Raw genomic sequence first — 22,668 nt, 5'->3', positions numbered from 1 at the left:
CCCATAAGCAAGTGAGCCTATGAGTAGATCCCTTAAGAGGATGCCTGTGTTTCCAGATGCCTTCCTTCTCACTGGGTTGGACAGACAGAGTCCTCACTGCTTTTTGCTGCTAGATGTTGTGGGGACTCCTCTTCCTGGCACAGGAACCCTGGGCTGAGGATCTCGGTGTAGGGCTGGGACCCTTTCCTCTTCAGGAGGGTCCTCTCACTGGGGTGTCACTCCTGGTGTTCAACCACTACCTAGGGGTTTGGGGTCAGCCCATTTCTCATCTCCACCCCACCACCAGTCTCCATGTCACCTCTTCCTTATTTAAAAATATGGAACCCTTCACAAATTTGTGTGTCCTCCTTGCACGGGGTGGGTGCAAGCTAATCTCTGTATCATTCAAATTTTAGTATATGTGCTGCCAAAGCCAGCATTTAAACTTTATTTTAATAAACAGCATCTTTTTGTCAGTATATTCAGACAATGATCCTAAATCTCCTGTTTGCATAAATCTCAAATCCTCAAATATATTTCTTTCAACAAATGCCCCTTTTCTTTTTCACACTTCTATTCTCCTTAGTAATTTAGTAAAAAGGGATACAGTGAGTGCAGAAGCCTTTGCATTTAGGTGGCTGGCATTATCTATGGTCCCTAAAATTCGCGTGGTGCCATCCATGAATTCATGAGTTAAATGTTGTGCCTACAGGAAAAGAGACCTAAAGGTATGCTTTGTTGTTACTGGATTTTCTTTTATCTAAATATCCCATCCAATTTCAACCATTTTTGTATTTTTCATGTCTATTAATGGCATATATATTTGCATTATGGAATATATTTTTGTATCAATATTTTTGTATCAATAGTTTTTTTTTTATCTAGGATAAACAAAGTCCATATTTTTTGTTTACTTTTTACCAGTTGCAAAAGGATTCCTCTCTGTACTTGTATATAATTGCTGTCTAGCATCATGAAGTCCTTCTTTTTATCCTATAGAAACAAGTTCATCTGGACCCCTAATGGAAGAAACTATATTTCACCTTGGTTTAATGAACCCCTTCCAGTTCTTTCTTTTCCTCTTTACATTATGTCAACTCTAGTAGTTGTTTGGTTTCTTCATTTCTGGAAGTGGCAGCAGTATTAAGTTTTGTAAGTTAAGTATTTATATTGCAAATGCTTAAAAACACCATTTTATTTTAAATTACCTGGTGTAAAAAGTTTTGCAATTTATTAGGTCCATGTCTATTTGAATTTTAGAAGTCTTCCGAGAGATGTGCAAAGAATAATAGCAAAAATCATAAAGATACTAATAATTTAACAGTCGAAATATATCAAGCTCAGCTGCTTAGATAGGCACAATATAGAAAGGAAAGGATTTAATTAAGAGAAGAATTTCTTGGCAAGGTCTACGTTGGTAGTTATTAAGATTCTTCTGAGGCAGCCTTCACTGCAGTAAACTCCAATGAGGGCAGGGAAGGCAAAAATCTGTATTTTTCTGCATGTTTGTGGCCATAGCATAATGTCTGATTCACATGGGTGTGCAAAAATAAGATGTGTTGGATGAATGTATCCCCCTTAAAATAGATTTACTTGTTAAGTGTTTGCTGGATTATCTAAAACTCATAGCATAGCACATTATACTATCAGCAGGGGAATTAGAGATCCATTCATTTTACAATGAGTACACATATAAAGGATTTTCTGAAGTTTTTGGTTGATGCCACAAGTTTTAATTACATTAGTAGTGTGTTAATTTTAGAAACACAATTAAACATTTTATATCATTCTCTTATTCATGAGATATCATTCATGAGATAAGAGTTATCATGAATTTTCCTCCATAGTAACATTGCAAATGCAGTCTGGAAAATGGTGATTCAAAGAACGATTTATTATGCTTTTGGCATCACCTTCAAATAATTTATGTCACCATGTTTGTGGGGTGCAACATCTATCATATGTCAATTTTACTCTAAGTATGAAAAACCCTTTGCATACGTGTCTTTACATCTGAGCTTTGTTATTATTTGCAAGGGTTTATAGTTTAATATTCCAAAAATTGGGACACATAAATACTTTTAAAAAAAAAAATCTCACCTAAGCACACAGAGTAGTTTTAATGGGTAAGCAAGTTCATTTGAATGAATAAAAACTAAATAGTCATTTGCTGTAGAACTATTTACTTTAATCCTTCTTAAACTGAAGTGTTTTAAATTCCATTTACTTGTACTAATGCAACCAAACAGTGCTCTTTCTCTGGTTGAATTAACTGCTTTGTACCAACCATTTTAAAATACTCTACATTCTGCACATTTCCATTATTGCCAGTCTGAGATTGGCAAGATGTGCCAACATAATTCAGGGTAAAGCATAGCAAGATGTGAATTCTAGACCTAAATAAATAAATATATGGAGTATTTTCGATCTGATGACCTGTCCTGAGGGAAATACTATATAATGTTTAAAGTTCTAAAAAAATTTTTCATATGGCAACTCAAAGATGCCTCTAGTGTCTCTTTAACAAAATGTGAAGACTATATAACCCTTAAGATTGTTTATATTGTCAAAATATAAGCTGTGAATATTTTCAAATTAGGATCCACTGAAAAACTCATATGTTAAGACCTCTCCTCCTGATATGAAAAACAAAAGAAAAGAGATAATGGATTCCAATTTTCAGTCTGATCAATCATCACTAACAAGGATTGGTCATAAGATTGTGTTTATTAATACATTTCCATGTCAATGTCAGATGTGCCTGAAGCATAGAAATGGAGGCTTTATTTTTTTACATAATGACTAGAATCGGTAATCTGACTCTCCCTGAGATTCCTCAGTAATGGGACGTGGAAGGAGGATAAAGCAAAGAGAATAAGACAGAGGAGGAGATAAGTAAAGATTGAAAAAAAAAAAAAAAAGTTAGAACTCCTTTGATAGGTGGTGTCAGAGCCTGGAACAAACTCATTAGAGTACAATGCATTGAAAGCTTCCTTTGTCAAGACAGTATAAATATGATGATGAGATTAAAATCCTAGTAGGTTTATATTGAACATTTTGATCTAACCTAATTATGGAAATGCACAGCATGGCTACCACAGAAAATTTAATTATTTTGATTTTCTTTTTTTGTAATATTGCAAATCTGATTGTGATCCTTATTAGTTGCACAAATGTTTACTTATTATTTTCATTTTATTAGCACCAATAGTAGCAGTGTTTATGTATTTATTTTATGTTTTCTCTTTTTTACAGACTGTTAAATATAACCAACTTAATTTAGCTTCTATAAACATTCTAGAAATGTGGCAGATAAGAGAAAGAACACTTCAGTAATTAAGACTGACAGACAATAACCTGTGCAAGCTTATAGTCGAGGGATGAGAGAAGGGTTTAAAGAGAAAACAATTTATTCTATTGTGGGTTGAATGTTTTTAATATATAATAATTAAAACATGAACAAATTTATGGGAGCAAGCAACATAAAAATGTTATTAACAAGCAGGGAAACAGGAAAAGTTACAAGAAAGAAGTTACATTTCTTCTGGGTCTTGAAAAGTAGGTTTTATCCAGATTGTAGACATTAATAAAGGAAAGGTAACTTGTAAAATCAAATGTGAAAATGTTGGATGGCATTCGTATTGTGAAGTCACTATAGCAAAAAGACTTACTGAAAGAGACTATAACTTGCAACATAATCGGTTGCTTTCAAACCTACTTCCATATGCCAGGGGTGCCAAAAATATATATACACAGAACTTGTATTCATCTTTTGTTATCAGTGTATATATTGAGTATTACAATTGTAATACACTTTTTTCCTTTATTGTTTTGTGTATACTTTTTTTGGTACCCTCTGTATTTTTATTGCTAAGACATTTGTATTTCTTGCTCTTCTACAACATTTAAGTGAATTTTTATTTTTGAATTACTATGAACACCCATCTGCTTTTGTGTTTATAGACAAGGCATCTGGGTTAAAGGTGCTTTGGGAAATAGCTTCGTATTGCCAACAAGTGAGATGCTTTCAAGCAGGACTAAGGGAGGCATTCTTCCAAAATTTATGTTCTAAATGTGTATGTAGATGCTGTTTGTCAAAAATTAATGTACCCACAGATTCCTCTAAAATATATAAAATATAAATACCGTATGTAAAATTCACAATTTAAACATAAAATTCAGTCACTCATTTCCAAATGCAGAAAATTATTCACACATTATATTAGGACAATGAAACAGATGCTAAACCAGATTTCTTTCTCACACAAACACACGATAATATCCATTCATACAGCAACAAGGTGTTAAATATTCCAGACATAGTACTAGGTTCTGGGCTTATTGTTGAAAACATAATGAACAAGATACTTACCTTACTCATGCTTAGCATACTGGCTAAATTAGATACATGGTGGGCACTCTACGGAGTAAAGTTCATGATATAATGAACTCCTACGCAGTTCGTTTGGATCTATGTTCAGTACCTTCTAAATAGCTAAAAGAAATGAAATCTTATGTAGCATGAAGAGGGCATTTTATGCCCCTGCATATTTGGTATCTTTCTTTCTCTAAAGATAATTCTTTCTCTAAAGCTCTAAAGAAGAAAACCATGACAACTAAGTGGTAGACAGAGCTAGTGTCCAACACTCCAATCCATTTAGAGAGAGAGTGATAGTTCTGTTTCAAAGAAGATATCTTTTTAATCCTTTCCCAAGATATCATGTGGTAGCCAGATCAGAGAATATCCATCTTTTCACATTTCAGACCCTCTACTCTTAGCATGTTCCTGAGGTTCTTTCTTGGAATGGTTCAGGCTTCCAATAATTTTGATTAGGCTGGCCAGTTAAAAATGAAGCCTGCATGATTTCTCATCACACATATAAGGAAAAGTTAAGAGGAATCTTGACATTGATATTTGACCTCACTTTCCAAAACTACAGCATCGTACCCCTATCCACATCCACTTAAGCGGAACTTCCCCCATTTATTCTTGAAATAGGGAAATGGAAAAGGCAAGCAGACTGCAGACAGTTTTCCAGGAAGAAAAAGGGGGGTGGGTGGGGGCAGAGAGGGACATAACCAGTGCATGCACAAAATCTTTCTCTAAACAAACAAATCAGAAAAATCATTCTTACTCCCCTACTGCTCAGGGGCCACAGAGCAGTGAGGGAAGTAGAGAACCACAATCTCCCTCAGTAGGAAACACCAGAAGTGGAAAAGAAGCTCCCAACTTGCACCAATAATACACATTTTGTCCACAGATAAGCTGTCTGATCTGATTTATTATTATTCGCCCCTCCAGCCACACCCCTGACTTTTGCTCCTACACTCTAACCATGTTTCCATTTCAAGGGAGTCTATTCCCACTACTTAAAATGTCGTTGTTTGTTGTTTTTTTTTAGGTTTCCATGCTATTTGTAATTTTGTTTCATTTGGATCTCTTTTCAAATGTCACTTTATCTTAAAGTCCTGCTACGTACACACTTTCTAAGACAGACTACAGCATCACGACTATGCTCTATTTGATTCACAGCTCTTATGACTGTCTGGTATTTCTTTCTATATTTAGGTTCTATTTTTAATCATTTTCTGTTTCCTCCACTGGAAATTCATGTCCTTGAGGATTTTGTTCAATGTTCTTATCCCGGGTCTAGTACAGTGCCCGATAAACTATAGCTGTAAAATATTTGTTGAATGAAGAACGGGAGTGAGTGGCATCACTATGGCTAATAGAGGAAATCATAAAATGCTGGGTTTGTTCTTCTTTGAAGGGCACATTGGTTTAAAATAATTACAAGTCAAGTAACTGTAGTAAAGCTAAGTTTGGTAAGAGATTTGAGCTCCTTTTGTTGTATCAAAAATTAATTTTAGCCATCTTGAGTCACTTAAAGATGGGAAGGTTTGATTTGCTATTTATCATTTCTAAAACAAAACAAACAAAAAAGATAATCCATGTATAAAAATTAAGGCAGATTGGTGGTAAGATTTAGATTTTGTAATCAGACATATTTGAGACAAAACCTCTGCTCAATCACACTTCCTACTGAGCTCAGACACATGAGTCAGTCTCTGTATGTCTCAGTTTTCAAAACTGTGAAAACAAACTGAGACAGGATAGTTAGCATGTCCCTAGGTAGACAGGGAGGTCCCTGGTGGAATAAACAAAGACAGCCATATCCTAAAATTCCAGGTTTTAAAATCACTCCTCGCTCTACGACATAATGTAACAAGACCTTGATATTAATCATAAAATGTCTTTTGGTTTGACAAATGGAACGGATCTGATAGATCAGAGTGGGTCACTTTGCTAGTTCCTTCAGGATGGGCAAGCAGAACAAACCTGGTAGACGAATTTCATTAGAAGGTGTCAGTTCCCTTCTTCAAACAGTTCCCTTCTTTAAACAACTCCTCTTCCCCAAACGGGCAAAGGAAGGTATAAAAGTAAGAACTTTTGCCTCAATCACTGGGCACCCTATTCAGGACCCGCTCCTGCTCGGGAGCTCTGACTCTTTGCTTTCAATAAAATATCCTCTTTTTAAAATTTTTTGCTTCTCCTGGGTCTGTGTTTCCAATCTTAAGTCTCACGAGACACTATCCTGGCCTATACCCAGAAACTGCCGGCAGATCCAACATCATCTACATAATTTGGGGACTCACAGGAAAGATATCCCTACATCAAAACAGGTAATATTGACTCACAATGAATCGCTTACACAATGAATACATACATAAAGTAAAGCCTGTAGCTGTCACAAGCTTCCTGTGTCCAGTGCTTCTAATGTCAATATTTAATAGATCAGCATTTGCAGTAAGGAAAGGTTTATTGATCGAGGAGCCAACCAAGAAGATGGAAGCTTTCAATAATTTCTCAAATCCATCTTAAGAGTGCCCCAAGTTCCAGCCTCCTATATATCCAGGGAAGGGAATAATGTTGGGGGCAAGAGATAGGAGAGACCGCCGGACAGCCAGGCGCTGACAGGGATGTAATGCAAGAACAGAGAACCTCCAAAGCTCTTTGTTCAGGGTAGTTCTGAATCAGGCCCTGATGTTCCTCTAAGTCTTTGATAAACAGTCATTGTTTTACACACACATTTCACCACCTCTTTAGCAAAGACTCCTGACAAGGGGCTGCTTTTTGCAAAATACTCAAGCCTCAGGGAGAATCACGCTAGTCAATTAGCATTTCTGTAGCCGGAGCCATCAGTTTGAGTCAGAGCAAAAGAGAAGAAGCTCCTTGTTACTTGCTTAATAAACAGGTGTGACACAGTAATAGTATGGAAACAATATACAAGCAATAATATACATAAAATGTAAAATTTATGTGCAATTATGGAGAAATGTGTCAATCAAAATATTTGATAGATATCTGATTGATATCTAAAAAAAAAATGTTGTAATCCCTGAAGATCTAGATCAGACATAAATTCAAAAGCCTCTAGGAGTTAGGCAGTAACACATGTGAGTGAAGCTAGATATAGCAGAACTGGAGCAAACTGGAGACTGATTCATTGCCTAATGGAGGGAGCTGAAACTCATCTCTGGCTAATGGTTGCTGGACCTGTATACTGCAGATACACCATTGCTGTTTTTGTATTTTGCTTTATTTTCAAATGAAGAACTATGTAGATTTTTTTCTGTGACATTTATAATTTTGAAATATTGACAACTCAGTACCATCTCCTGGTGGTTTCCTGCTTGTTGAGATCTTGAGTAGCTCTTACATTTGCATGTATGAGACTGGAGTGGCCTGCATAAAGGCCACTGGGTTTTACACTTATGATAAACAGTTTTGCTGTCCTTATCGCACTGGTATCATTACTGGATCCTATCTCTGTTGTTCCTACTATAGTGTGAGCACCAGCTTGCAAGGACCGTGTCTGGATCATGCTTCTATTACAGTGTTTTGTGTAGTACTCCGTCCTTATGAGTCATGCTTTCTTAAAGAGTTAACATTAAATCCAGATGGAAGGTCTAGACTGCTATATGATTGTACCTGAAGTGATTAGGGATAATTGCAGTGCTCAGAAAAGTTATTAAAAACCTTGGGTCGGTACAAACATGAGAAGGAGAAGCTCTTACTAGAGGAAACAAGGGATAGAATCATAAATGAGAAATAGCACACCATTTGTATTTTACAACGCTACTGGAATTTGGAGGTGAGACAGTTCTTGGCCACCATTCCAAGACATTTCTCATCCCACTAAATGCTTTTAGAGCACCCTTTCCTATATAAGACGCCACAGTACATTTCCGTGCCCCCTATTGAGAATCACTGGAGGAAATGGTTGTAAATAAGAAGTCAGGAGAGTCACTAGCATGTGGAAAATGGACTCAGGACAACATTTCTCTGCGATATTTGCCTTTTCAGCAGAACTGAAGACCTAAGCTTTTTGAATTCCACTCACATTAAATAGAAGTTTCCAGGGCGAAGACCTGGTGAAGTCTTGGTTCATTAAGAGAAGAACAATTCAAGATGTAGTCTTTTAAGGGAAGCAGTTATAAATATCAAAAATATCAACTATAAATGCCTAATCCAAATGGCTATAAAACAAAACAAACAAACAAACATAAAAAACATCAATTCAGAGCAGCCAAGATTGCAGAGTCACGAGAAAAATAAGCTTGGAACAAAAGTAGGTTAAGGGCTAAATAATTTAGCAAATTGCCTATGGATATCTAGTGCCTTTCCTCATCTCTTTAAGTCATTTCTGTTTGATTGAGTTAAAGAGTCAGAGGAGCCAAAGGAATTACTCTATCTCCCTACCAGTCACACACACACAATTTCTGATCTTAACTCACTTGGATGTGTTAAGATTCTTAGGATCAGAAAATGAACTTCTAAAACCTCTGACTCTTAAAACTGTTCTTTCTCAATTTTGTTAATCTGAATTCCCATTTTATCCGCTCCAGTCTCCCTATTATCAACAACAGCACCTAGCATAAAATGAAGAATAAATAAATATCCCCTGCATGAATGAGTGAGCAACAAGGTGGTCAATTCAATGTTACTTTTTTTCTTAAATATCTTTTACAATTGCACTTGATATTCAATATTATATGTTTCAGGTGTACAACATAGTGATTGGGCATTTAAGTAGCTTACAAAGTTATCAGCCTCATAAGTCTAGTACCCATCTGACACCATACATAGTTACTATAAAATTATAGACTATATTCCCTCTATGTTGTATTTCACATCCCCACCAGTGTTTAAATCTGAAAGGTGAATTCTTCCTTGATTCCTCTTTTTCCTTCGTCGCATCCATCCTCTGACACTACCCAATCCATCAGTAAATTCTATGAGAGCAAGAGTGTGTTAATTCAATATATTTGAGCATACTGATAAAGTATTGTTCCTTTGTTTTTCTTCTACTCTTTTGTCTTCCTTTCTCTTCTTTTAATGCAGTAAATGTGATAAAATATTTTGGAGAACAAGGAAAAGCTAAGACGACAACTTTCTCCTTCAGTTTGTCATTAAAGATTGTAAGTAAGGGAAGCATATCAATTTTTCAGTCACTAATGCCAGAGGTTTTTGTTTTTTAGTTTTAATGGATAATTAATTTTCATTTATTTATTTTTCTCCAGAGAGCTATCAGAGTCTGTTATAATGCAGACAAAGGAAACTTTATGATAGAAAAGAGAGGGAGACAGAAACTAAGAAGAAACAGCCTGGTGGTGATGTAGGTGCTGTTGGATCTGTCGACAATTTCTGGGTGTGGGCCGGGATTGTGTTTTGTGAAGCCAAAGAATGGAAACATGGACCAGGGGGAGGCAAAACGTTTTAAAAACAGGAAAGTTTATTAGAGGCAGATGAAGAAGTTGCAGCTGCCAAGTGGGAGGGGGTCCCAAATGGGGGGTGGCTGTGACTGAGGCAAAAGCTTCCACCTTTATATCTTTCCTTTGTCTGTTTGGGGAAGGGGAGTGGTTTTGGAGAAGGGAACTCTTTGAAGAAGGGAACTGGCGCCTTCTAATGAAAGTTGTCTACCAGGTTGGTTCTGCTTGCTCATCCTAAAGGAATTAACAAAGCAACCCACTCATATCTATCAGATCTGCTCCATTTGTCAGGCCAAAGTGAATTTTATGATTTACCTCAAGGCCTTGTTACATTATGTCCTGGAGCAAAGGAGTGATTTCAAAACCTGAAGTTTTAGGATATGGCTGTCTTTCCTTTATCTTACCAGGGACCTACCTATCTACCTAACAATCATACCAACTAACTTGTCTCAGTGGTACTAGGCAAGTAGGCGCAAAGAAGGACCATTGAGAGAAACATTGTTTAAATATCTAAAGACATTGATGCCTCTGACTTCTCCCATTTCTTACATATAGAACTCCAGTCGGGTTCTATAAGGTAAAGTGCCACTGTGGCTTGCTGCTGACCTTGTAGATGTCTATCTAGGCCACAGAGGCAACGACTTGAACCCAAACTACTATAAATCATGGCAGAATGGTTTATGGTCATTGTGTTCCAGAAAGAACACATGAGGATGGGAGGCTTGTGAAGAGCTGCTCTCATGCCTCCTCTTACTCACCTCCCTCCGTATCTCTACGTGGAGTCTGTCATAGCAGTTTTCTTTGACTCTTAGATTCTGATGCGGTAGGGGGCTTCCAGCTTTCCCTCTCTCCCAGTAGGGTTGTAAAATATACAACCACTTAGATGAAGTCTAGAATCAGCTCCACAGCAGCAGACTATTTCACAATTTTTAATGTAATCACGTGGACACTTCTTATAGTGTTGCCTTTTTTTCAGTGTTTGGGACAAGGATAATAATGAGCTGGCAATTTTTTCTTGTTCTTCTCTTCACTATCTATGCTATCTTATTATATTTATAATTTCTTAGGTCTAAAATTCTCCCATTATATCTTTACCACCTCATTTGGATTGGCTTTGACCTTGCCTTGCCTTTCACTTATGACCTTGACATTATTCAGTGGTCATGCAAAGAGATAACTTTGAACCATCTAAACATTCTTACCAGCAAATCATTCAAAGAGCTCTATGACTAGTCTATTTGTGCCATGCTATTGTTGCACTCACATCAGGCAAACCAAAAAAGCCTTCACTGTACAACAGCTGTAAGAAAACTATGAGATCCAGACATGTAGAGCACTAGTGGGAAGGGGCATTGTGGTTTGTTCCTGAGCATACTCTCAATTGGAGAGCAGAGGCAGGGCAGTGAAGCATGCCCCTAGTTTTACTGCTAGATTCTGTTTCTAAATATATCTTGATTTGATTCTCATAGCTATATACACACTGTCACCGAAGTGCACAATTAGCAAGCAGACACAAAAGCAGGGATAGGCAAAATAAAAAAATATTCTGATGGCAGATAAACCAAGCTTCTCTTCCATTTGGTCATTGACCTGCCTTCTCTTGATCTGGGTATTGAAGAATATAAGAGAACTTAAAGAACTTCTAGGGCCAAGACTGGTCCATCAGGAAGTACAGGTCATAAGAAAGTACATTCATGGAATATAGAGTACATTATTTTATATCTAAATCCAAAAGTACATGGCAGTGATGAATCAATAAGACATGACTGTATATGTTGCAAAGAGTAGTTGGCCCCAGAAATAATGAATATAGATTCATAGTGTTCAATAATTTTTAGGAAAATATAAATAAAAATGCTTCATCTATCAACCTAAAAAATCTTTCAAGTACAAAGTTACCTTCAGTATAAATTATTTTTACTAAAGATAAATGTTGATCTCAGAAGTATATGTAGAATATATCTTTTCTTGCTTATAACCCTAAATAAGAGAAGAAAATGTTAGCACTTAAACATGTTTCAATTTACATATATTCTTTTGTGCAGAACAGCATAAAGAGATATTAAATAGAACAATCTAATTAAAAATATTGCATTTAGCTAGAATTTTGTGGGGAAAATAAATGGAAATATTAATTAACAGATAAAATATTTATATTTCTGTCAATTCTTAATTTTAAAATGCTACTATTTATAATACAATTAAAATTACTACATTATGAATACTTAAATTTCTGGGAAAATATCTGAAGCATAAGTTTAAATGAGCAAAATGTTGTAGAGTTATTCAAAAACTTCTTTTTAAGTGTTTTTCTTTTTCTGTTTTCGATAGCTTTCCTTCACGTGAAGAGCTGGGCAGAATTATCTACACAGTTCATACTCCTCATTAAGGTAGCTAAGATGTTAACTAGCCTCTCCAAGAGTGAGAATTACTGATTAGGCACTATAGGTTTCAACAAACAAACAAATACTCTCCCCCTGTTTTGTAGTGTCATGTTAGTTCACACACACACGCACACACCATTTTGGAAATAGCAAAGTATTTTTAAGGCATAGTGCAGACATTAAAACATTCCTCTACTTAATAAACAGCGATCCTTGTAAAATATAATTCTAATCTTATTGATTTGCTGATTAAAACTAATCAATGGCTTTCTATGGCCCTGAGAATAAAATGCAAATTTCTTAACAAGGTCTTTAAGTCACCCTATGATTTTCTCTTCTTACTTTTCCAATATCATTTCAAATGACTCTCTTTTTAATATGATTCAGAAAATTGGTTTGCTTTCTTTAATTTCTAAAGAACTCAAGCTCATCCATTTAGACTTTGCGTTTGTTGTTCTCATTTTTCTATACGTGGGTGGCTTTTCTTCATCCTTTTATTCTATTTTAATATACTTTTTTTTTTCCCCACTGACCTCTACCTTGACTACTCAAAGAAATCTCGTCCTTTCTTATCTTATTAATCCCTACATAAGCATCTTCCATTTTTAATCTTGGAACTTATATTAATTTTTATGACATTAATTTTTGTTAATTTGCATGCTTCTTATTTATCTCACCAACCTAAGTTCCATCAAATTAAACATTACAAGGACACAGACTATGCCTGTTTCATTCACCAATACATAGCCGCATAATATCATTCTTAACACGTAGTAAGTTTTACAATATAGCTATTAAATAAACACATCTGTGGTGTTTTATACTTTCCTGTATCATCAGAAGATGATCTGTCTTTTCTGCAGTTGGATAGTAAACTGAATCTCTCTTCTTAAGAAAAAGCTAATGTGGGTCATGCCAATATTTTATTAAAATAATACTGTTTGGTATAATTTTTGTTATAGTCTTCTAAATAATTAATTTCAAAAAAAATTATTCAGATATATTTGAGTTAGCAATATGGATATATAATTTTAAGCCATATATTAGATATCTATTCCTGTCTTGCATTCTTAACATTATCTTGCCCTAATATACCATCTATTCTTTTTGTTAATAAAGTCAGTATATTTCCAATATGCTCATTATGTGGCTAAACCTGTCACATACAATTTACTTGTATTACTTCATTAAATCTTTATGGCAATCCATTGGGGTAGATATAATTATGTTTGTTTTATCAAGGAGTACATTGAGAGACAGAGAAGAAAATAACTTGTCAAAGAATAAAGACAGATATTTGAAGAGCGGGGATTTAAAATCATATTTGTATGCTAAAGGGCTACTATTGAAAACCTTGATAGAAATGTATTATACATTTAGTTTTATTTTTAACTTTAGGGAAAATTATGTCACTTCAAAACACATGAGCATACTACAATAAATAATTTTCCACAGGGCAGATTTAAAATAAAAAACAGCCTCAAAGTACAGACTTATTTTATTGCTGGAGGCATCATCCTTGTAAGAAACATGTTATTTTTTATAGAGTAAAAGTTTCTCTTTTTCAGTGGTGGAAAAATATTCTATTAAATTACCACACAAAAAATGAGGACTTAAAGAAGATACAGAACTGAAAAATAACTGAAAACAAGAAAACAAACATAAGTAGACATTATCAAAATGGCGGCGTGAGGTGATCCTCTGTAAATCTCCCCTGGAATTTACAACTAATCGAACAACTATAACTCCACAAAGAACTCCCTGCACAGCAGAGAGGCAAGATGAAGAAGCCCACTACTGAATTCACCTAAAGGTGGGAGAATCACCCGAGCAGGGGAGGAGGGAATGGAGAAGTGCACAGACCGAGCCGCACGGGCGCAAGATGCAGATCTAGGTCAGTGTTTGGAGCTTGCTGCATCCCGGACCTACCACAGCTGCGGAAAAGAGAATAACTTGGACTGCTAGGTCTCTGTTTATGGCCCACAGGGCTGAGGGGACAGCATATAACACGGCTGAACCCAACGTACACGACAGAGACCTGGGAGAAAAGACTGAGGGAAGAAGACTGAAAACAGTGGTTTAAGCCCTCACTGCTGAGCAGAGAACAGAAGCCTTAGGCACTGAGACTAGCCACCCCCTCCCTACCCTCCCAAATCTCGCCCTGCCCCCACCTGCCCAGTGCTGGAAATGGAACAGTAGCAGTGTCAGATCAAAAGAACAGAATATTTGCTGTTCTGAGAACTGTGGATCTCAGACACAGATTCACAGCCCAACTAGTTCCAGCAAAGGGGAGGGACCTGTGGAAACAGGACAGGCTGTGGTGGGGTTGCCGCCATTGCTCTGGGCCAATTCTCACAACTCACCTCACCCCATCCACACCTATCTGGGCGGATCCCTGCAGGAGTAAACAACTGCTGAAACACACTGGCTCTGACTCTGGTGCAGGAAGAGCTTTGGAACTTCAAAAGCTCTCCACATACCCACATGGACACTGTGCCCTGTGACCCAGGCAAACTATTAACAGAGGAGAAGCCTGTCTACCAGGGAATCCCCCCAATGTGTGAGAAGCTGGAATACTGCAGAGCAAACATAGCACTACCATGAGAGATAGAAAAAAAGGCTGCAGTCGGACAGAAAATTTTCTACCAACAAGTACTGGGGAAAAAAAAGAAAGGTTTCTTCTTATCAACCTGTGGCAAAAGCCACTCCTGTAGATGTCTAGGAATAGAAATAATAAACCAGTAATTTCCATGAATAACCAAAGCAACAAGACAGCTCAGAAAGAAAGTGCAAAGTCTCCAGAAAAGGAAATTAAAGATATGGAAATATATGACTTAAATGACAGAGATTTCAATATTGTAGTTCTGAAAAACCTCAACAAGATGCAAGAAAACACAGAGAGGCAGTTTAATGAACTCAGAAACACAATCAAAGAACAACATGAGCATTTTAAAAAAGAGACTGAAATTTTAAAAAAGAACCAAATAGAATTTCTGGAGATTAAGAACTCAGTAGAAGAAATTAAGAATGAAATAGCCAGCTTAAGTAGTAGAGTTGACCAGATAGAGGAAAGAATCAGTGACATAGAAGATAGAAACTTGGAAATGACACGGATGGAAGAAAGAGACTTGAGAATTAAAAGAAATGAAAGAACTCTACTGACTCCATCAGAAAGAGCAATATAAGAATAATGGGCATACCAGAAGGAGAAGAAAGAGAGAAGGAACAGAGAATATATTCAAACAAATTGAAGATGAGAACTTCTCAAACTTGTGGACAGAACTGGATACTTGAATCCAAGAAGTAAATACAACACCTAATTACCTCAATCCCAACAGGTCTTCTCCAAGGCACATGGTATTGAAGCTATTTAAAATCAACGACAAAGAAAGAATTCTCAAGGCAGCCAGGGAAAAGAAGACGGTAACCTACAAAGGAAAGCCCATTAGATTATCATCAGATATTTCAGCAAAAACTCTACAAGCCAGGAGGGAGAGGAACCAAATATTCAAACAATTGAAAGAGAGAAAATATGAGCCAAGAATAATATACCCAGCAAAGATATCCTTTAGATATGAAGGAGGAAAATAGACCTTTCCAGACATACAGAAGCTGAGGGAATTTTGTAATACATGACCTGCACTGCAAGAAATACTAAAGGAGGCTATTCGACCACCATCAACAGGGACAACTTGTGGCAACCAAAACATAAAAAGGGGGAGAGTAAAGGCCTGAAGCGGAATATAGTAATGGAGAAAGTAAGCGTGGTGAAGAAAATGGAATACTCTAGATATCAAACTTTCTTTTACATAAACTTAATGGAAACCACTCAAAAAAAAAAAGAATCCAGAACTGAAATATAAACTGTAATAAAAGAAGAAACAGAGGGAAGCATCATAGAATACCACCACACAGAAATAATGAACAACAACAAAAAGGCAAAGAAACAATGGAGACACAACCTTACCAGAAAACTAAAGATAGAATGACAGGAAATCCTCACATACCAATCATCACCCTAAATGTAAATGGACTGACCTCACCAATAAAAAGGCACAGAGTAGCAGATTGGATCAAAAAACTAAACCCAACCATATGCTGTCTCCAAGAGACACATCTCAGCTACAAGGACAAGCATAGACTCAGTGAAAGGGTAGAAATTGACACTCCAGGCAAATGGTACCCAGAGAAAATCAGGTGTAGCCATAATGATATCAGACGAAAAAGACTTCAGGGTGAAAAAGGTAACAAGAGACAAAGGTGGACATTTCAAAATGTAAAGGGGACTATACAACAAGAAGACATAACAGTTACCAATATTTATGCCCCCATTCAGGGAGCACCAAAATACACCAAGCAACTACTAACAGAACTAAAGGGAGAAATTGACCAAAACACAATTATACTAGGGGACCTAAATACATCATTGACAGCTATGGATAGATCATCCAAACAGAAAATAAATAACGAAATAGCAGTCCTAAATGACACATTAGATGAAATGGACATAAGTGACATATATAGAGCACTTCATCCTAAAACATCAGACTACACATTTTTTTCTAGTGTACATGGAACATTCTCAAAGATAGACCAAATATTGGGACATAAAATCAGCCTCAACAAATTTAAGAAGATTGAAATCATACCAAGCATATTCTCTGATCACAAGGCTTTGAAATTGGATATCAACTGCAAAAAGCAAGCAGGAAAAAACACAAATACATGGAGATTAAACAACATATATTTAAAGAATGACCAAGTCAAAGAAGAAATCAGAGGAGAGATCGAAAGATATATAGAAACAAATGACAATGCAAATACATCCTACCCAAATTTTGGGGATGCAGCGAAATAAGTTTTAAGAGGGAAATTTAAATCATTACAGCCTATGTCAAGAAACAAGAAACATCCCTAATAAACAACCTCATGTTACACCTTAAAGAACTAGAAAAAGAAGAACAAATGAAACCCAAGGTCAGTAGACGAAAGGAAATAACAAAAATCATAGCAGAGCTAAATTAAATAGAGAACAAAAAGACAATAGAAAAAATTATTGTGACAAAGACCTGATTCTTTGAAAAGATTAAAAAAAATTGATAAATATTAGTCTAGACTCACTAAGATAAAAAGAGAGAAGACACTAATTAACAAAATCAGAAATGAAAAAGGGGAAGTTATCACGGACACCCCAGAAATACATAGGACCATCCAAGAATACTATGAAGGACTATATGCCACCAAATTCAATAACTTAGGAGAAATGGACAAGTTCTTAGAAACATATAGCCTTCCTGGGCTGAACCATGAAGAACTGGAAAATCTTAACAAACTGATCACCAGTAATGAAATTGAATCAGTCACCCAAAACCTTCCGAAAAGCAAAAGTCCTGGAACAGATGGCTTCAATAGTGAATTCTACGAAACCTTTAAAGAGTAGCTAATGCCAATCCTGCTCAAACTCTTCCAAAAAATTGAAGAAGAAACAGTACTCCCTAACTTATTTTATGAGGCCAACATTAGCCTGATACCAAAACCTAGTAAGGACAACACAAAAAAAGAAAACTACAGACCAATATCTCTGATGAATACAGATGCAAAAATCCTTAAAAAATTCTAGCAAATCGAATACAACAGTGCATTAAAAAGATTGTTCTTCACGACCAAGTGGTGTTCATCCCCAGGGCACAAGGATGGTACAACATCTGCAAATCCATCAATGTGATACATCACATGAACAAAATAAAGGACAAAAACCATATGATTATATCAATTGATGCAGAAAAAGCATTTGACAAGATACAACATCCATTTATGATTAAAACACATAATAAAATAGATATAGAATGAAAATACCTTAACATAATAAAGGCCATATATGACACACCCTCAGCTAATCTAATAATTAATGGTGAAAAACTGAAGCCCATTGCTCTACGTTCAGGAACACGACAGGGCTGTCCCCTATCACCTCTGCTTTTCAAAATAGTGTTGGAAGTCCTTGCCAGACCAATCAGGCAAGAGAAAGAAATAAAAGGCATCCAAATTGGGAGTGAAGAAGTTAAATTATCACTCTTTGCAGATCACATGATGCTATATATAGAAAACCCTAAAGACTCCACCAAAAGGCTATTCAAAAAAATCAACAAATAGAGAAAAGTTGCTGGCTACAAAACCAACGTACAAAAGTCCATTGCATTCCTATATACTAACAATGAAATCTCAGAAATAGAAATACAAAAAACAATTCCTTTTGCAATTGCAGCAAAAAGAATAAAATACCTAGGAATAAACTTAACCAAGGACATGAAAGACCTATATGCTGAAAACTATAAGGCATATTTAAAAGACATTGAAGAAGACACAAAGAAATGGAAAGACATTCCATGCTTATGGATTGGAAGAATCAACATAGTTAAAATGGCCATATTACCCAAAGCATTATACAGATTTTATGCAATCCCCATCAAAATCCCAATGGCACTTTTTAAAGAAATAGAACAAAAAATCGTCAGATTTGTTTGGAACCACAAAAGACCCCGAATATCCAGGGCAATCTTAAGAAAAAAGAACAATACTGGAGGTATCACACTCCCTGACTTTAGCTTGTACTACAGGGCTACAATAGTCAAAACAGCATGGTATTGGCAGAAAAACAGACACATAGACCAATGGAATAGAATTGAGAACCCAGAAATAAAACCACATAAATATGGATAGATAGTGTTTGACAAAGAAGGAAAAAACATACAACGGAGAAAAGACAGCCTCTTCAATAAATGGTGTTGGGATAATTGGATAGCCACGTGCAAAAGAATGAAACTGGACTGCTATCTGTCACCATGTACCAAAATTAATTCAAAATGGATCAAAGACTTAAGCATAAGACCTGAAAAAATGAACTGCATAGAAGAAAATATAGGTACTACACTTATGGACCTTAGGTTCAAAGAGCATTTTATGAATTTGACTCCAAAGGTAAGGGAAATAAAAGCTAAAATAAATGAAAGTGACTATATCAAACTTAAAAGCTTCTGCACAGCAAAAGAAACCATTGACAAGATAAAGTGGCAACCAACTGAATGGGAGAAGATTTTTGCAAACAGTTCCTCAGATAAGGGGCTAATATCCAAAATATACAAGGAACTCATGCAACTGAACAACAAAAAACAAACAACCCAATTGAAAAATGGGCAGACGACCTGAAGAGACATATCTCCAAAGAGGGCAAACAAATAGCCAATAGACGTATGAAAACATGCTCAACATCACTAATCATCAGAGAAATGCAAATAAAAACCACAATGAGATATCACCTCACCACAGTTCGAATGGCTATCATCAAGACAAGTAGCAACAAATGTTGGAGAAGCTGTGGAGAAAAAGGAACCCTCACAAACTGTTGGTGGGAATGAAGACTTGTGCAGCTGCTATAGAAGGCAGTGTGGAGGTTCCTCAAAAATAGAATTACCGTATGACCCAACAATCCCTCTCCTGGGTATCTAACCAAAAAATCTGAAAACATTTATGCATAAAGACACATGTACTCCAATGTTCATTGCAGCTTTATTTACGGTGACCAAGACATGGAAACAATGAAAATGTCCTTCAATAGATGAATGGATAAAGAAGTTGTGGTATTTATACACAATGGAATACTATTTGGCGGTAAGAAAAGATGATATAGGAACATTTGTGACAACATGGATGGATCTTGAGAGTATAATGCTAAGCGAAATAAGTCAGACAGAAAAAGCAGAGAACAATATGACTTCACTGATATGTGGTATATAAACCAAAAACAACAAAAGAACAAGACAAACAAATGAGAAACAAAAACTCATAGACACAGACAATAGTTTAGTGGTTACTAGAGTGTAAGGGGGGTAGGAGATGAGGGTAAGGGGGATCCAATATATGGTGATGGAAGGAGAACTGACTCTGGGTGGTGAACACACAATGGGATGTATAGATGATGTAATACAGAATTGTAAACCTGAAATCAATATAATTTTACTAACAACTGTCACCCAACAAATTAAAAAAAAAAAAGAAAGAAAGAAAAGAAACATAACATACATAGAGAAAAAAATACTTCTTGTTATAAAAATCACCAAAGGTGTGTGCTATATGTAAAAAAGGAGTGCATATGCCATACTTCATTTTTCATTTTTGTTTCATTTCTTAGTTCAAGGTTAGGAAAGTGAAATATAACAGATTATAAATTACAATCTACCCAGCCCACACCACAGGACAAAACATTGCCTCAATCCTTTCTTTTCTTTTTATTATTATATCCTGGCTATAAAACATATGTCTGTTAACAAAATTATGAAAATGATTTAAAATCATCACTGTGACCTTATTTATAGTTATTTTAATGTTTGCTGAATATGAGAGAAGAGTAAGAAATATATTTAACCCAACTGTGGTTTTCTTCATAATTGTGATTCTCTAGACTACTCATTTTTGCATAAGAAATGTATGTAATTATGGAAAATGAAGTATATTTGCATGATTTAGCTTTAATATAAACTAAAAATTTTCTTCCTAATTTAACTGGTACACAAAAGACACAGCAGGCTTTGAAATTCATATGAACAAATCCCATCAGCAGAGGGCAGAAGAGATGACGATGTCAATGTGAAATATGAGAGTATAAAAATATCAGAGTTTTTAGTTAAATAAATTGTGTACTTGTTAAGCCTTGGATTATTTTCAGCAATTGATATTTGAATACAAGTAAAAAAGAGTGTTGCTAGTAAGGTAAAAAACTCATCAAAAATTCATAGTGATAGAAGCAACTATCACAATGGCTCATATTAGCCATTTCACGGAGGTAAAAATCTAGATAGCCATTACATATGCTGTCCACCGACAAGTTCAAGGACACCTAAATTATCCTGGAACTCCACAGACAAGAAGACATTATGTCTCTATAAACACATATAGAACCAGCAGAGAGCCTCTCTATGAATGGTTATTTTAATAGTTTTCCTTTGTTCCTTCTTTCCTAAACTTATCAACTGGAGAAATGATGTGCGTTTCAGACACACATACCTAAAATGTTCTTAGTTGTCTTCTTATCTCTTCTGTTCTGCACAGAGAAACCTAGTTATTAACACATTCTCCAATGCCCTTTGTATCTACCTCAAATAATTTACAGAGGCATTTCAAGGTTTGCACTCAGTTGTTTTTCCTTGATTAGCAAACGAGAGAGTGACTTCTTGGGGGAAAAATAGATTGTATATCTCATTATCATATAGAGGTTATATTCACATAATTGAATCAAATGTTTCTCCATCTCTTATCCTGTTTTTCTGCTCCCATTAAAGCAAATTCACACCGAAGTTTTTCATACATGCTCTCCTTTCTCTCCTTCTCTCTTGAATTTAGATAATGTTTTGCATGAAAATTATCACTGAAAATTTAATAGGTCAGAGGGTGAATGCATCAGTTACATTCTATCCCACTTTCTTACATCAGTTGAGTAAGGCTACTGCACTTCTACCATTAGTGGATGTCACTAGGAGCCTTATGTTCCCATATTAATTCCCATTACCACTTCTCTGGTTTTCATTCATCTACCAGCAAGGAATCCATAAGAGGTTACAAGACTAAGGGTTCTCTTGGCAAGACCCACATATCTCCCAGCACCACTATATTTACAACTTATCAAATTTTTCAACTTTAAGAACACCAGACCTCATCACATTTTGTCCTTCATTCTGGATTATGTGAATCACCACAGAAGCCTAAGACTCTCAGGTCAGCCCTTCTTTAATGTACTCAAAATCCTCTGCATTCCCACTTTATGACCCTATCGCCCTCTTTTCCTAAACTGAAATTTTTACAGCATGCCTATTGAAGTTGATAACCAATTGTCTGCAAAACCACTTTTATTCTGGAACACTGTAGTAAATGTCTTTTTTGCCGTCTCAACCTAACTGAAAATTGGCTCTTTCCTTGGAACATGGGTTCTCCTGTTCTCAAAACTCTTAGCTACTTTCTCTCCCCACTTTGCATATGATTTGGCTGAGAAATGCAGTTGTGGTATCCTTGCTGCTATCAAACCATTTTTTTTCTCTTTCTCTACTAAACATTCCCGCCGTTGAGTCATATTATTAGTAGACCATAGCACGCAATATGTCTGATTATTATAAGCACCTATAAACCCCCCTGTTAATTGTCCTCATTTAGTCATTATTTTTAAAGCCTAGCTCTGTTTAACCTCCAACTCTACTCTTATCCATATTAATATTTGGATGATTTCAATATCCATTTAGATGCCCTTCCTTCCAATACTCATGTCTCTACATTTTTTGACCTCATTTTTCAATAATTTTGTCTTCTATCTAACATTAGGTATTCACTTTCATATTGGTAATATAAAATTGCAAAATAACTTCAACCTTTCCATTATTTCACTCTCAATATCTTTCTACTCTGCTCCACATACTACAAATACAGTACTCCTTAGATTTCTTATGGCAGAGTAGCAGTCCATTGTGTATATATACATCTTTTTTAT

General features: G+C 35.8%; 1 non-coding gene across 1 annotated transcript; it reads right to left on the bottom strand.

Annotated features, from left to right (window-relative positions):
- Positions 1–311: 311 nt before the first annotated feature.
- LOC141571400 (U6 spliceosomal RNA) lies at positions 312–419 on the bottom strand. The gene has a single exon (XR_012496145.1). It is a non-coding gene; the product is annotated as a U6 spliceosomal RNA (small nuclear RNA).
- Positions 420–22,668: the final 22,249 nt, after the last annotated feature.

The sequence above is a fragment of the Rhinolophus sinicus genome, linkage group LG04, assembly GCF_036562045.2.
Source record: "Rhinolophus sinicus isolate RSC01 linkage group LG04, ASM3656204v1, whole genome shotgun sequence".
In the NCBI taxonomy this organism is placed as follows: domain Eukaryota; kingdom Metazoa; phylum Chordata; class Mammalia; order Chiroptera; family Rhinolophidae; genus Rhinolophus; species Rhinolophus sinicus.
Note: the sequence above shows the minus strand (reverse complement) of the source record. Positions and strands in the feature narration are given on the sequence as shown.